The following is a 13527-nucleotide window of genomic DNA, read 5'->3' as shown; positions in this document are numbered from 1 at the left end:
TGCATCTGCAGTTAGCTTGTGGAACAAGGTCATATCACACTTTTCTAAGCATCAACCAGTTAGACATCACTTGATTATCTCTTGAGCAAGTAATTATACTGGTCATCATTTTGAAATTACTCAGTCCATGAGAAAATTGGGTATGGCAGAACACAACATGGGCCCTTTATGTTGTCCAGGTTATTTCATTATGATGGCCACACTGGAAGATGATATTGCTACTTTTCATTGATCAAATCCTAAGAGATGCTAACTACATGCAGCTCCAATTGACTTAATTTGGTGTTTGCAGGTGCTTGGCACTTCTCAGGATTTAGAACAGCCTTTTTAAAACCATTAAGCACCCTACCCTGAAAAAAGATATGCTAATCCTAAAAAAAAAAAAAATTCATTATCAGAGTAGTGCTATAACCACATAAGAATAATTCTTTTTGGCTGGTAGCAACACTTATGCTTAAACAGGCCACATAAACCTTCAAAAATTAACTGCTTTACATTTCCATTGAATGCCTTTTTTTTCCATCTTGACCATGTTACAACCAAGTCTATCTGAAAGCCATGTTAGATCTGTTGGGAAATAGTCTCAAATAAGGTCTATGTACTGAGAGAATAATATTCTCTTTTCCCCCACTCTACTAGTTTTCCCATCTTCCCTTGAGTTCAGCTCATCCTCCTGCCATTCCAGTGAATAGATGGAGAAAACTGGCCTGTTGTCCTCAAGACCTTTCACATACACTTTCCCACAGAACATAATAGAGGATACTCTGAATAATCCTTTTTAGTGGAATCGAATTGTTTGTCCCTCCCCTCATCTTTGAGAATTAAGCATTTCAGTTTAGTCCCTTTGAAACCATCACTTTACATATGATGTTCATGTGACATGAATATGGTAATATCAAGTTATTTCTTTTCCTTGTTGAGTTGAGAGTCTCTAAAGATCTGTAACCATTTACCAGCTAATTCCTGAGCACAGATTTACATCATGTGATCCACAAGTAAAAGCTTTTCCTTCACTGATTTCTTACACCATTGAGCATTACAATCTGTCCCAGTGAAGCAGAGAACTCCTTAATCATTATTCCCCCCCCCCCCCCCGCCCGGCTTTTTTTAAGATACTCTCAAATGCCTAAAATATACAACTACTACCAGTACCGGAATCTGCTAGCACAGTTCACTCAGACCAGTTCGGTCTATAATCCTCAAGATTAACAAAAACATTTTCATTGTCATTTGCCTTCTCTGACCATGAGAGAGGGGCATCACTAGTTTCTCCAAAATGTTTACTCTTAATATCTGTCTATTCAGTTTCCTATATGCAGTCCCAGATTTCTTAAGTCTAGAAGCTTTTCAAACATAAAACCACAGCATTTGCCGGTGTAACTCTTATTGGAGTTTCATCAGCAGAGAATACGACCTAATAAATACAGTTATAAAAATACAGTTTCATTTCCCCCTAGTCTAGTCTTTTTTTGTCACTGGTACCCAGCATTGCTCTGTTGTCTCTAAACTTGGACCTGATCTTCAGTCAAACTCCAACACCCTGAAGGCCTCAACTCCCAGATCACAGGCTTCCCGCTAGCTTTGGGGCTTGCTTCATCTTATTTTATCACAGCTTTTTCTTTTTGCTTTATTTATACGTGCTCTATTTGTTTTTAGCTCTTTCTCTGTTGGTCTCTGCTGTCCATATCGCTTGTCAATTGTACTCACTCTGTCATCGGCACACAGACTGTTCAATTTACTTTACGCATTGTTTCCTGGTTCAAAAGCTAATTACTAAGTACTTTAAAGAAGTCCTTTGCTCACGTGGATCTATCATCAGAGAATATAAGCTTGGGAACTGCTCAGTAAAAAGCCATTAGCACCCCTTGTTTGATGTTGCTTTTGCAGTCAGTAGAACAAGATTGATGAAATGTTACGTTTGGCCAAAATTTGAGTTTTCATTTGGAATTCAGTGTTGAGAGAATGGGCTGTCAGAACCAATAAGTTTTCCTTCACTTGGGATATGGGCATGTGGAAGTAATTAGCAATGTAAGGTCCTTAGTTGAGCAACCAAGCATAGATTCTGGCAGCAAACATAATGAGAAACTACAGTTGTTCTATTTCTAATGTCAAAAAGTTTCCAGATAAAATTAAAAGTGTCTACAAAATGAAAGCAGCTAAACTTTGTTGAAAGATGTTGTTCAGACTCTTAAAATAGCATGTGTGTTTGATTTTCTCTCTGAGAAATAAATTATGTATGTGGGGTGTGTGTGCACACGCGTGCACACATACACACACACATCAGAAATATTGTATATATAAAATAAGGTGTCTATCCAAATTACAGTGTTACATATAGTAGGAAGTTAAAAAAATGATTTACCAGTTCTTGTGTCAAAAATAATAGAAAATTGCATTATCCAATTTCAAGACTAAGGATATATTTTGGAAGAGTTTGCTGTAAAGTTATATATATTGAAGTAGCTGGAACCTAGGCATATAAAGCATTCCCAATACCTTCAGTCATTCAAGAAAAAATATTAATTTTGACCTTGTTTACACAGTGACTTTCAACCAGAAAGATCCCAAAATGTTTTACAAACTATAAGACTCATTTTGCTTGTTACAGAAACACAGTGCTTGGGGTGAGATGCACAGATAGCTTGGGAACAGAAAGACCTTTATGTTGCAAAATATCCTATGAGTTTTTTTACTTACATGAAATGTGTAGGACCTCAGCTTTGCAACCTGTTCCAATAATGAGACCTCTAAGAGTACAGTCAATAGAACACCATGCAAGAGAATTTGTTCAATACTGACTCTGAGCAAAGTGTCTTTTACTGATAACCAACACTATTTATTTAGTATTTCATATGTCACAAAAAAGCACACTGAGGTTTCCCATATAAATATTGACCTTGTTCAAATGTTGCTTACCTCATGATATCTGATACAGTTACAACCCACTGTACTATGGCTGCAGCACACAAATGATTAAAAAAAAATCCTCAATCCATAATTATCTTTGCGTTTACAATTCTTCTCTATGGAGAATGAGAGCCATGTTTAATAACTGGAATGAAATGACCAGAGATCATTTAATGAGAATGCTATAATCTGCACATTGTAAGAAAGGGACAATTTAAGTTGAAAATAAAAAAACAAAGTTAATTCAGGGGGACAATCATAAAGGGAAACATATCTACTTTTCTAATGTTACTAATGGGAGTAATGATAAAAATATTATTATTCACTATACTTTCTACTTTCAATGTAAGTATATAAGGAACCTGTTTGTTCTGTCCCATAAGCTAAAGCAACTGCCTATCCTACCTCCTTTCCATTAATTTCTAGTGACCAGATTTTGTATGCTAAACTGTTCTGTCCTTTTTTGGAAATATTTTTTTAAAAGACCATTTAAGGTGGATAGATGCAAAGTACTATATATGACATTGCCTGTGACTTGTGGCATTCCCATTGATGTCTGTGGAAGTTTGGTTCTCATATTGAGAACTTTGGTTCTAATTTCTCTATTGCACCATCAGTCTGTAAAGTAAAGAATGGTCTAGTGGTTAGCAATCTGAATGCCTTGGTCCTGTTTTTGGTTCTGCCAGATTCCTTATTTGACTTTGGGTAATAACGTAATTTCTCTGTGACTCAGCTGACTTATTATTATAATTAATAGACTAATACCTACCCCAGAGGGATGTTGTGAGGATTAATTGATTCATGTTTATGCTTTCTGCAGATGAAAGGTTCTATCTAAGTGTGAAGCAGAGAGAAATTTAAAGTCAGAGTTAAATATTATAGTCTGCTATGTACAGTATTATATATGGTTTATTTCACTATAGACAAAGCAAGTACTGTACAAGAGCTGTGTTTTATGTATTCAAGCAATTTCATAGGTGGATTTCTAAATATAAAGTATATTTAGCAGACAATGTGGTATTGTACTGCTGAATAATATATTATGTTACAACTGGCAATGGTAACATATGATCCATTATAATATCTGGACATCAGGCACCTAGTGATATATTGCATGCTACAAAGGATGAGGGTGTGGAAGTAATTGTTAACTAAATTAGTAGCATGCTAGGATCATGAAGAACAGGCATAGTAGTTTGCAGTGATTAATACTGGACAAAAACAGATGGAGGGGGAAAAGTTAGATATAACATGAAGTGAGGAGGGAGAAAAAGCTGTGTGATCTGGGAAGTGCAATATAATAGAGGAACTGTAGATCAGGGAACAAAATAAGAAAGATTATAAACTCAAGAAAGCAGGCAGTCATTTTTTACCATATCACCAGTTACCAGACGATAATCTATATCTTGAATATTGTAATGTCATTATTTCCCCTTGGTGATTGCACTCTTCTGAGGAGTTCTGAGATTACCAACCAGTCCCTATACCCTATATATAGTCCTTCTCATTTTAAAACTTTCAGCTCAACAGAAACTACAAGGGGCTTCTTTTGGAGCCTGTCAGCAAGCACTCCTGGATTAGCCTGCAGGGGACATTTTAGAGCACAGCACAGCTGACCATATATGGATGAACAGGACACCACCAAGTCCAATGTCTGCAGGCTGAAAGGGAAACAAACAAGGGACTCTAGATCAGTGGCTCTCAACCTTTCCAGATTACTGTACCCCTTTCAGGAGTCCAATTTGTCTTGCGAACCCCAAGTTTCACCTCACTTAAAAACTACTAGCTTACAAAATCAGACATAAAAATACAAAAGTGTCACAGCACACTAGTACTGAAAAATTGCTTACTTTCACATTTTTACCATATAATTATAAAATCAATTAGACTATAAATATTGTACTTACATTTCAGTGTATAGTATATAGAGCAGTATAAACAAGTCGTTGTATGAAAGTTTAGTTTGTACTGACGTCATTAATGCTTTTTATGTAGCCTGTTGTAAAACGAGGCAAATATGTAGATGAGTTGATGTAACCTCTATATAGCCCCAGGAGTATGCATCCCCCTGGTTGAGAACCACTGCTCTAGAGTGCAGCCACTAGACTTCTGAGTCAGTCCATTTGTGCCAACCTCTGAAAGGTTGGGAGAGTCTCTTTGACAACTTAGTGTTTGGATGCTCTTCTGAACTTCTCCAACCAACTTTTTTACTATGAAATTCGGGCTGGTGTTCTCATGAGATCAGTTTTTCTCATTAGATTTTCAGAGATTCTTGGTTTTGTCTACATAAAATTCTGCAAATGTATTCTTCCTTGTGGTATTTTGGAACTTAAATTTCTAGTCCTAGCCAAAGTACAAATTATAGAGGCATCTGAAGAAAAGAAAAAAAAAAAAAAAAAAAAGCCCAAAAGCCAAATTAATGTTTCTGAAATTGTTAGTGCCAAGTTCTGTTTGAGTTTTGAATGAAGCTCGAAATCAGTTCTTCATTGATCTGAACTGATTTGCTCCTTCCTAAATTAATGTGTTGTTTTACATTTATGATGTCCTCATTAATCTTGGAATCAGAATGGCCCTTATTTATTTGTTTTCTGTATGTATGCACATTCTTTGTAGCTCACATGATCAGAATTGATTCAAACACCGAAGAATAGTCTCCCAAAAGAAATTAGTGGGCCATTTAAAATGGGACTGCACAAAATACTAGAAAAAATACTGTAAGGAATAATCCTGCAGTGGAGAGGGATAGATCTTCTTTTCATCTCTGATTTCTATTTTATTATTAGTCTATAGTTCTTAGGGCCAAATCCTGCTTGCCTTACTCATACTAACTGCTATGGTTGTTTATGAAAAAAGTGAGCTAAATGTGACTCTGTATAAATACATATTACACATAAATCCCTTGATAGTAAAGATTAATGCAAATTACTATTTTAAATTTTCAAATCAGAAACATTTTAATCATCCTGAGATATTGTTCTAGTTAAGACATGTGCTTAAGACTTTTATTTTAATCAAACCGCAGTGCTGTGTAAGCTATTAAAATCTCTTGTTTCTCCTCTCTCATGATCTGCTCTGCTTCTCAGAGATTTCTTACATTTATAAGCTATATATTAACAAATCATCAACATATCATCAGGAAGGATCATCTGTTAGAGATTCCTTCCAGAAGGAAACGTGGGACTCAATAACTGAACTTCACAGAGATAAAAAAAGAACTGTGGACAGACAGATACAGTAAACAGACAGACAAACAGATAATTTAAGTTGACAGGCCATCTTGGACTCATTAGACATATTGGTTTGATTAGGAATTAGAATGACTTTTTTTTTTTAACTTAGCTGAATACCTTGGCAAACATACCCTTGATTTTTTTTAGCTTCAATAATAAGTGGCATAGCTCCAGAGAAAGTGACATTAGATTATTATATTAAATAATTTGATACAACGTGTACGATTATTTTCCACTGGGATGTAAATGGTAATAAGAGAATGTGACATGGGTTGTTCTATGGACCTGAGGTGTGTATCATTTTCTGCTAAGCATTCTTCTAAGCCCCCAATTTCAAATGAAGACCCACTTAGAATTACAGAAAATGTGATGAGTGTGAAATAGTTCTTGTTGTGTCCTCATACTGCTTCCTGCCACATCCATTGACATGTGATTGCCCAATCATTGTACTCTGCCAGGCCACTGGAAGAGCATTCCCAGTCAAGCAGCTGGTATGGAAAGAGATGTTTCATATTTTGAGGCTCTCTGCTGAGTCACAGGTATTGGGGCCAGTGATGTAACCCCACTTGTTAAATAGATTAACAGATAGACTCTATCCTATTTGTTCTTTCTTCAACTTTTCTTCTGTCTCCGTTTTTTTCTGCATGCTTATTTAAAATCTATTAGTTGTTACGAAATCAAAAATGGAAATGGCAGAGATATGTAACAATGTTTATGAGCCTCCTTAAAATCTTGTAGTCTGGGTCTCATAACTCATGCCCACTTCTTAGCCACAGTAAATTTACATTTTTAGGTACAAGTCTAAAAATGCCATCTTTTCCCGTCCCATCCCTATTTTTTTTAAGTCTTTACTGTTTTGTTTTAGCACAAAAGTGGCAGCTGTTACTGTCCAAATTCTTGCCTAAGAAAATGAGTCTGGTCAGTGAGGTATTCAAATTGCAGTGATTTCCCATGTTCCACAGAATATACAGGCTGTGATTTACTAAGCAAACATTCCACATGGAGCAACATGAGATGGCAGAAGTGCTGAAGAAAATCAGTGAGCTTTGGTAAATTATGACCTTTTATTTCCACACAAGCTCTATTGTGGAAAATTAGTCATGAAATTTGGGGGGTGATTTCACTCGTGAGAAATGCATTGTTTTCAATCATACATAAAATGCTTGAAGTCCTAAAGCTTTTGATAACTTAATGCCATGCAAACTGCACAAAAGTTGTCTTTTGACAGATGGACCATTTTTTTAAAAAGTTTAAAACAATTCAGAGAAAGAGCACCTTAAATGGTGGAAGTGGGCTGGGAGCCTTTTATGTTCCATACTGAACAATATACATACTGAATATACAAGAGCAAATAATTTCAGTTGATTGCAAAAGTAATAGCGGGGTATCTTCTGCACAGTAGATCAAAAAATATTGAGATTTGGAAGGATTAGAGCAGTAGACGGAAGTCTGGTTGATTCTGAAGTGCTGATGCTAGAGTTGTGGTTTACTCGTTTGTTGTCCTGTAAACCTTCTAGCATGGTCTCCTTTTGCATGTCACAGCACTCAACAGTTTTTACTAGTTTTGCTAAGCCTTGAATTTCTTTGTTATTATTATGCACGTGTGTTGTGTGTTTCAGTATATGATGTGAAAGCAAGAATATTCTAGTTGTAGACCATATTAGTGTGGTATCTAAATAAGAAAGCAAGTATTCATCCCCTGCTTTGAGTTAAGGTAGAATCTGCTTAACTAACTCAGACCCTGGTGGAAACAGAAGCATGTCAGTTATACACATTTTTCATTATCAGAGTTTCAGAGGTATACCTCATGCTGGGGGATATTAATTTGCGTCATGACTTGTTTTAAATATAAGCCATATACAAATCCTCAAGTTATTAAAAAAAGGTAAAATTAACTCATGGGAGCCAAAATTGAACAAGGAAGCTGTCTAAAGTGAATAGGAGGACTCACAGTGGATCATTCATGCTAGCATACTGTTGTGAGTAGGCTTGCAAACAGCATCAGATATGCTATTTAAACAGACTAACTGTGCCATTTATCCAAGGTTAAAGTCACTGAAATGTATTCCTCTGCATCTGTTCCCTGGCAGTAATCCCAGTTAGGTGGGCATAATAACAGCGATTTCTCCTGCATTATAGAAGTGTTCCAGGTGGTTTTAGAGTGCGTTGTCACATATATAGAAAGTTCTCTGAGGCGGAAAAAAACATGTCCCACTTCTGCCAATCTTTATTCAAAGTACTCTGGGGAAGAAAGAGGATTTCCTGTTTACACATAGGACATGTTTGATGTATTCCAGTAAAATCCCTCAATCAGATAGCTCACTGTACTTCTGGTAGGTTACAGCTGATCCAGTGTACATGGACTCTCACAGCTAGAAATTAAGCCTAAGTAAACTCTTATACTGATTATTCACCATATACTATCTAGTAAACCAAATCTCAGATACCTTTTAAAAGAGCTAGAAGCAGCTGGATAGAAGTCAGGAGATCTAGGTTCTATTCCCAGCTGTGCTGCTGACTGTCTCAGGCCTGGTCTATACTTAAAAATTAGATTGACCTAACAACGTCATCCACTGCTAGGCCTGTGGTTCTTACACTATGTCAGTAAAAAACAATCATACCACTAACCAATATTATTATTAGACATCCATGCCTAGTAGGCTGGTTGGACCTTAAAATGACAGTGATGAACAATTAGGGCCAGCACATTTTAACAATTCTTTTAAGCATATTTATAAGACATAAGTACATAAAATTAATCCCTGATGAATGTCAATATTTCTGTCTGGGATGTGTGGTATGATGTAGCTGAACATACTCCTGGTAAGGGCAACGGGAGATGAAATAATCAGTACTGTCCAGGAAGTACTGAGCTCCTAGCAAGATTGGTCCCTTGCAACCTGATCCTGCTGTCACTAAAATCAATGACAAAACATGCTGACTTCAATGTGAGCAGGATTGAGGCCTTGATAGGTACATTAATAGAGAAGTGGAGCAGCTGCTGCGCTGGGAGAGGGAGTCTGAGCCGCACGTGTCAGCTCGCCGCCGGCAGCCCAGCCCAGGAACGCTGTACAAAAAAAAATTGGGGGCACTGCTTTTTGGCGCCCTAGGCAACCAACTAGTTTGCCTTAATGGTAGCACCAGCCCTGCATATTGGCGGAATAGATATCAGTGGAAGTTCCCAGTTTCTAAATGTATTCAGGAGTGGAAAATGGCAAATGCACAGAAATAACACATAAAATAATGCTTATCACAGTCTAAAAAGAATGGAAGTCCTCCATTTCTGAATAGATAGTATAGCAATATGGACTAAGAAAACCCACCTGTCTATTGAAGTCCTGCTTTTATAATGGAGAAAAGGAAGAGTTTGAGATGATTCTTTCTTGGTTCTTAATTCTGCATTGATTTATTGGCCACAAAAATAAGTAAAATTCTGTATCAGAGGTAATATTTAATGTTGGTACCTGATATTTAAGATCTTGCTTTTTTATTTTATTTTATTTTATTTCCAGCGCATGATCCATTGCTCGGTAATAATACACTGAATGTACTGTCTTATAGCACTTTTCACTTTCAGAGTGCTTCACAAATATTAATTAATTCCTAAATCACCCCAGTTGCTTTGGTAAGAACAAGAGATGATCTTAAAAATCTGTACCAGTTTGAAAGATTATACAGTTTTAGTAGAATTCATGATTACAGAGACAGAAAACAGCACTGGAAACAGGAAAAACTTCCAAGATGTTAAAAGTTTGCCCACATATAATTAGTATATACGTATGACTGATGGAAGAACTCTGACACCAAAAGTTAAGATCAACATTTCCAAAACTAGACTCTTCATTTAGGCACCTAAGTAAAAGTGGGCAGATGTTCAAAGATGCTGTTCACTTGCAGCTCCCAGTGATTTCAGTGGAGTCTAAAGGTGCTTAGACCTCTGAAAATCAGGTCACTTATATTTAGGTGCCTAAATATGAATTTAGGACCTGAACTTTAAGCACCAGAGTTCAAAAAATGTTGCCCAAGTAACTAGTCCAGGCCAAATGGTGAGTTATTGAAAATCCCACTAGATACCTCTCAGCATCTTTAGGTGCCTAAATACCTTTAAAAATGTAACTGCAAGTCACTTTTGAAAATGGGCTCCTAAAAAACTTAGCTTTTGAAAATTTTACTCTTTATTCATTAGAGCATGTTGTCTTTCTGTGCACAGTGTTAGTGAAAAAGTTAGAGGGGCTCCGATGATGTTTACAAGTGTATGAATCACTTAGTGTAAATTCATGTTTTGAATTGAAGCATTATACATAGTACAACTTTCCTGGAGTTAGTAGTTTCAGAAACATTGAATTTCCTCATTTTTCTCCCCAATTAATTAGGGCCTTTAAAAAAAATTGGTTTTACTGGAAAAATGTCAATAGCTCAATTCCTAAATTCTCCATAGATACACTGCACACATGCCTCCCCTCCTCCCCCATTACCTCAATGAGAAAAGAAGAGAGGAAATCTGTAGCCTCACATCCATGTTGAACAGACAAAGTGGCAGAATATCACACTGTCAAAACACACTTGAAAGCTTTTGTGGCACATGAGCAATTGCCCAATAGTACAATCTGGAATATCTCTGACAAAATGATCCCCTCAAACACAGTTCCACATATCCCTTCCAGTTTCTTGTGGAGACATCAACTTGTGCACAAGAACATCAACACCATCTCATTGCCAATAATATTAAATACTGTTGACTGACATAAAAGAATCAGCGTGAACACCTGCCGTTTGTGAAACCACAAGTGGAAATTAATGACTGTCTTATTCTCCAAGCCATAACCAGATTTGAAACAAGACAAAACAACGTAGGTGTGCTTCCAGTGGGGTTCCGCAGGGATCGGTTCTTGGCCTCACAGTATTTAACACTTTTTTTAATGACCTGGAATAAAATATAAAATCATCACTGATAAAGTTTACAGATGATTGAAATTCAGGGAGTGCTAAATAATGAAGATGACAGGTCAATGATAAAGAGCTATCTCTGTTGCTTGATAAACTGGGAGTAAGCAAACTATATGTGTTGTTATATGGCTAACTGTATACCTTCAGTAACAAAGAATACAAGCCACAATGGGAGTCTCTTTCCTGGAAAGCAGTGACTCTGAAAAAGATTTAGGGGTCATGGTGGAGAATCAGCTGAACATGATCTCCCAGTGCAATGCTGTGGCCAACTGGTCTAACATTCTAGCATGATGGACCTCAATCTGTTTAGTTTAACAAAGAGAATGTGAAGGGGTGACTTGATGACAATCTATAATTATCTCTATGGGGAACAAGTATTTAATAATGGGCTCTTCAGTCTAGCTGAGAAAGGTATAACACAATCCAATGGCTGGAAATTGAAGCTAGACAAATTTTTAACAAGTGAGAGTAATTAATCATTGGAAAAACTTAGCAAGCATCATGGTAGATTCTCTGTCACTGACTATTTTAAATTAAGATTGGATATTTTTCTAAAAGATCTGCTCTAGGAATTATTTTGGGGAAGTTCTATGGCCTGTGTTGTACAGGAGGTCAGACTACATGATCATAATGGCCCCTTCCGGTCTTGGAATCTGTGAATCGTGAAGGGGTTCTGAAAAATCTAAGAACCCCAGACGATGCCATAGCAGCCCCAATACAACCTTCTCAACAGCTGTTCCTAAATGGAAGATTAGCGGGTGATGAGCCTGTTAGCGTCATTTGACTGCTAACTGGGCACAGGCCTATAAATTACTCATTTGAGGAAAGCTGATATATTGCCTTCCTGAAAGGAAACATTGGACAGTCTCTCCAATAAAGGACCCAATATCTCTTTGTTACAATGACTGTTGTTGTAAATCACAATCTGAATCTTACCCAGTCTAGAAACACAGAGAGCAGATGATGTTACCTTAGTACCTCTCCCACCAAATAAATATCTGCTGCCAAGGATATAGCCAATCCAGTCAGCATCCAATCAATTTTGTGTACTAAGTAGACTGAAGACTACTCATAGTGGGAAAGACTACTCACCTCTGCTTCCAAGTAAAGACAGCCCAAGTTCACCAAACTCTACCATTTAAAAAAAAAAAAAAGGGTGGCTAGATTTTATTATGAGACACTGTTTACTATTGCATAAGATTTTATGAGTGATCTGGCATTAAGTGCTGTGGATTCTGTTAGTGATCAAGCGTAGGGGAGATTTGATGCTAGTACTTCAATGCTTGTACAGAGGGAACATTGCAAGTGTCATTCCTTCAGCAGGAGAGTTCTTCAGGTTAAGCATGTATAGCCTACTATTACGTGGTAGGCTGTAGGCATCCAAGTGACTATATCTGAAGCTTAGGTGATAAAAGCTAAGCACATATGAAAAGGCTGCCCCCCTTGATCCTCTGTACATTTATAGTAAAACTTTAGATTTAGGCAGATATACGTAGTGGGCATTCTTCAGTCTCGAGAGATATACATCATTACTAAAGACCATCTGAACAGGATTAATTTTAAAATGAGGCGCACTTTCCATAACCACATGAATAGAGATATTTCAACCTGCCTAATAAGAGTATACTTACAGGTCAGGAGACTGGGCAGTGCTATAGAAAGGTTTTATAATGAAAATCTATTTCATAACAAATAACTGAAGGAGAACAGAGGCAGGTAAAAATAGTAGCTGTAATTCCACATGCTTGCAATAAAAATCAGTTAAGCAGGAACTTAAAAGCATCAGTGCATAATATTTTTAAGAAATACTACACAAGCTTTGACTGTCACAAGATATGGTACAGTATACCAGCAGCATCTCTGCCAAAAAAGAATTAGTGAGTGGTTCAGCAATAGCTAAGTTGTTTATAATGTCTGATAAAGGTATATTTCCTGGTTAGCTCTGATTGCTTTGCCATGAAATGTAGAACCCTTATCTGAAAGTCCTGAGGCAGACAAAAATAGGGATTTTTTGCCTGTGTCAGGACTATAGTTTTAGGTTCAAAGTAGTGTCATGCAAACTGCATTTTGTGGTATATTCTTGTGTTTTTCCATTATCCCTTTCTGCTAGAGGAGATCTTGGGCCTGATCTCAGCATCAGACCTTTAGCAGCATATTACATGTTACAAAGGTTTAGGAAATGCAAGTAATTTTTGAAGTTACAATGCCATGCTCTGATTTGGTAGTATTTTACATCCTCATTTCATGGGGTTAATGGCTACATCAGATGCAAGACAGTGGAGAGTCAGGTCATTCGTTTCTTGTATCCTCTGCAGTATTAAAAATAAATAAAAGGCCAAACTCTGCTCTCTTAATATATCTAAGTGGGTCATCTTTGTCCAATAATAATTGAAATTATCAGGTTCAGCTGACCTCTGCTCAGTTCAGGAGCCCAAAAGAAAGA

General features: G+C 36.9%; 1 protein-coding gene across 24 annotated transcripts in view; it reads left to right on the top strand.

The window, feature by feature from the left end:
* KCNMA1 (potassium calcium-activated channel subfamily M alpha 1) overlaps positions 1-13527 on the top strand; it is an 871895-nt gene that overhangs the window by 630476 nt on the left and 227892 nt on the right. The window lies entirely within an intron of this gene.

The sequence above is a fragment of the Trachemys scripta genome, chromosome 7 (genome assembly GCF_013100865.1).
Source record: "Trachemys scripta elegans isolate TJP31775 chromosome 7, CAS_Tse_1.0, whole genome shotgun sequence".
In the NCBI taxonomy this organism is placed as follows: Eukaryota; Metazoa; Chordata; order Testudines; family Emydidae; genus Trachemys; species Trachemys scripta.
The sequence above is the reverse complement of the archived record's forward strand: the minus strand, read 5'-3'. Positions and strand labels throughout refer to the sequence as shown.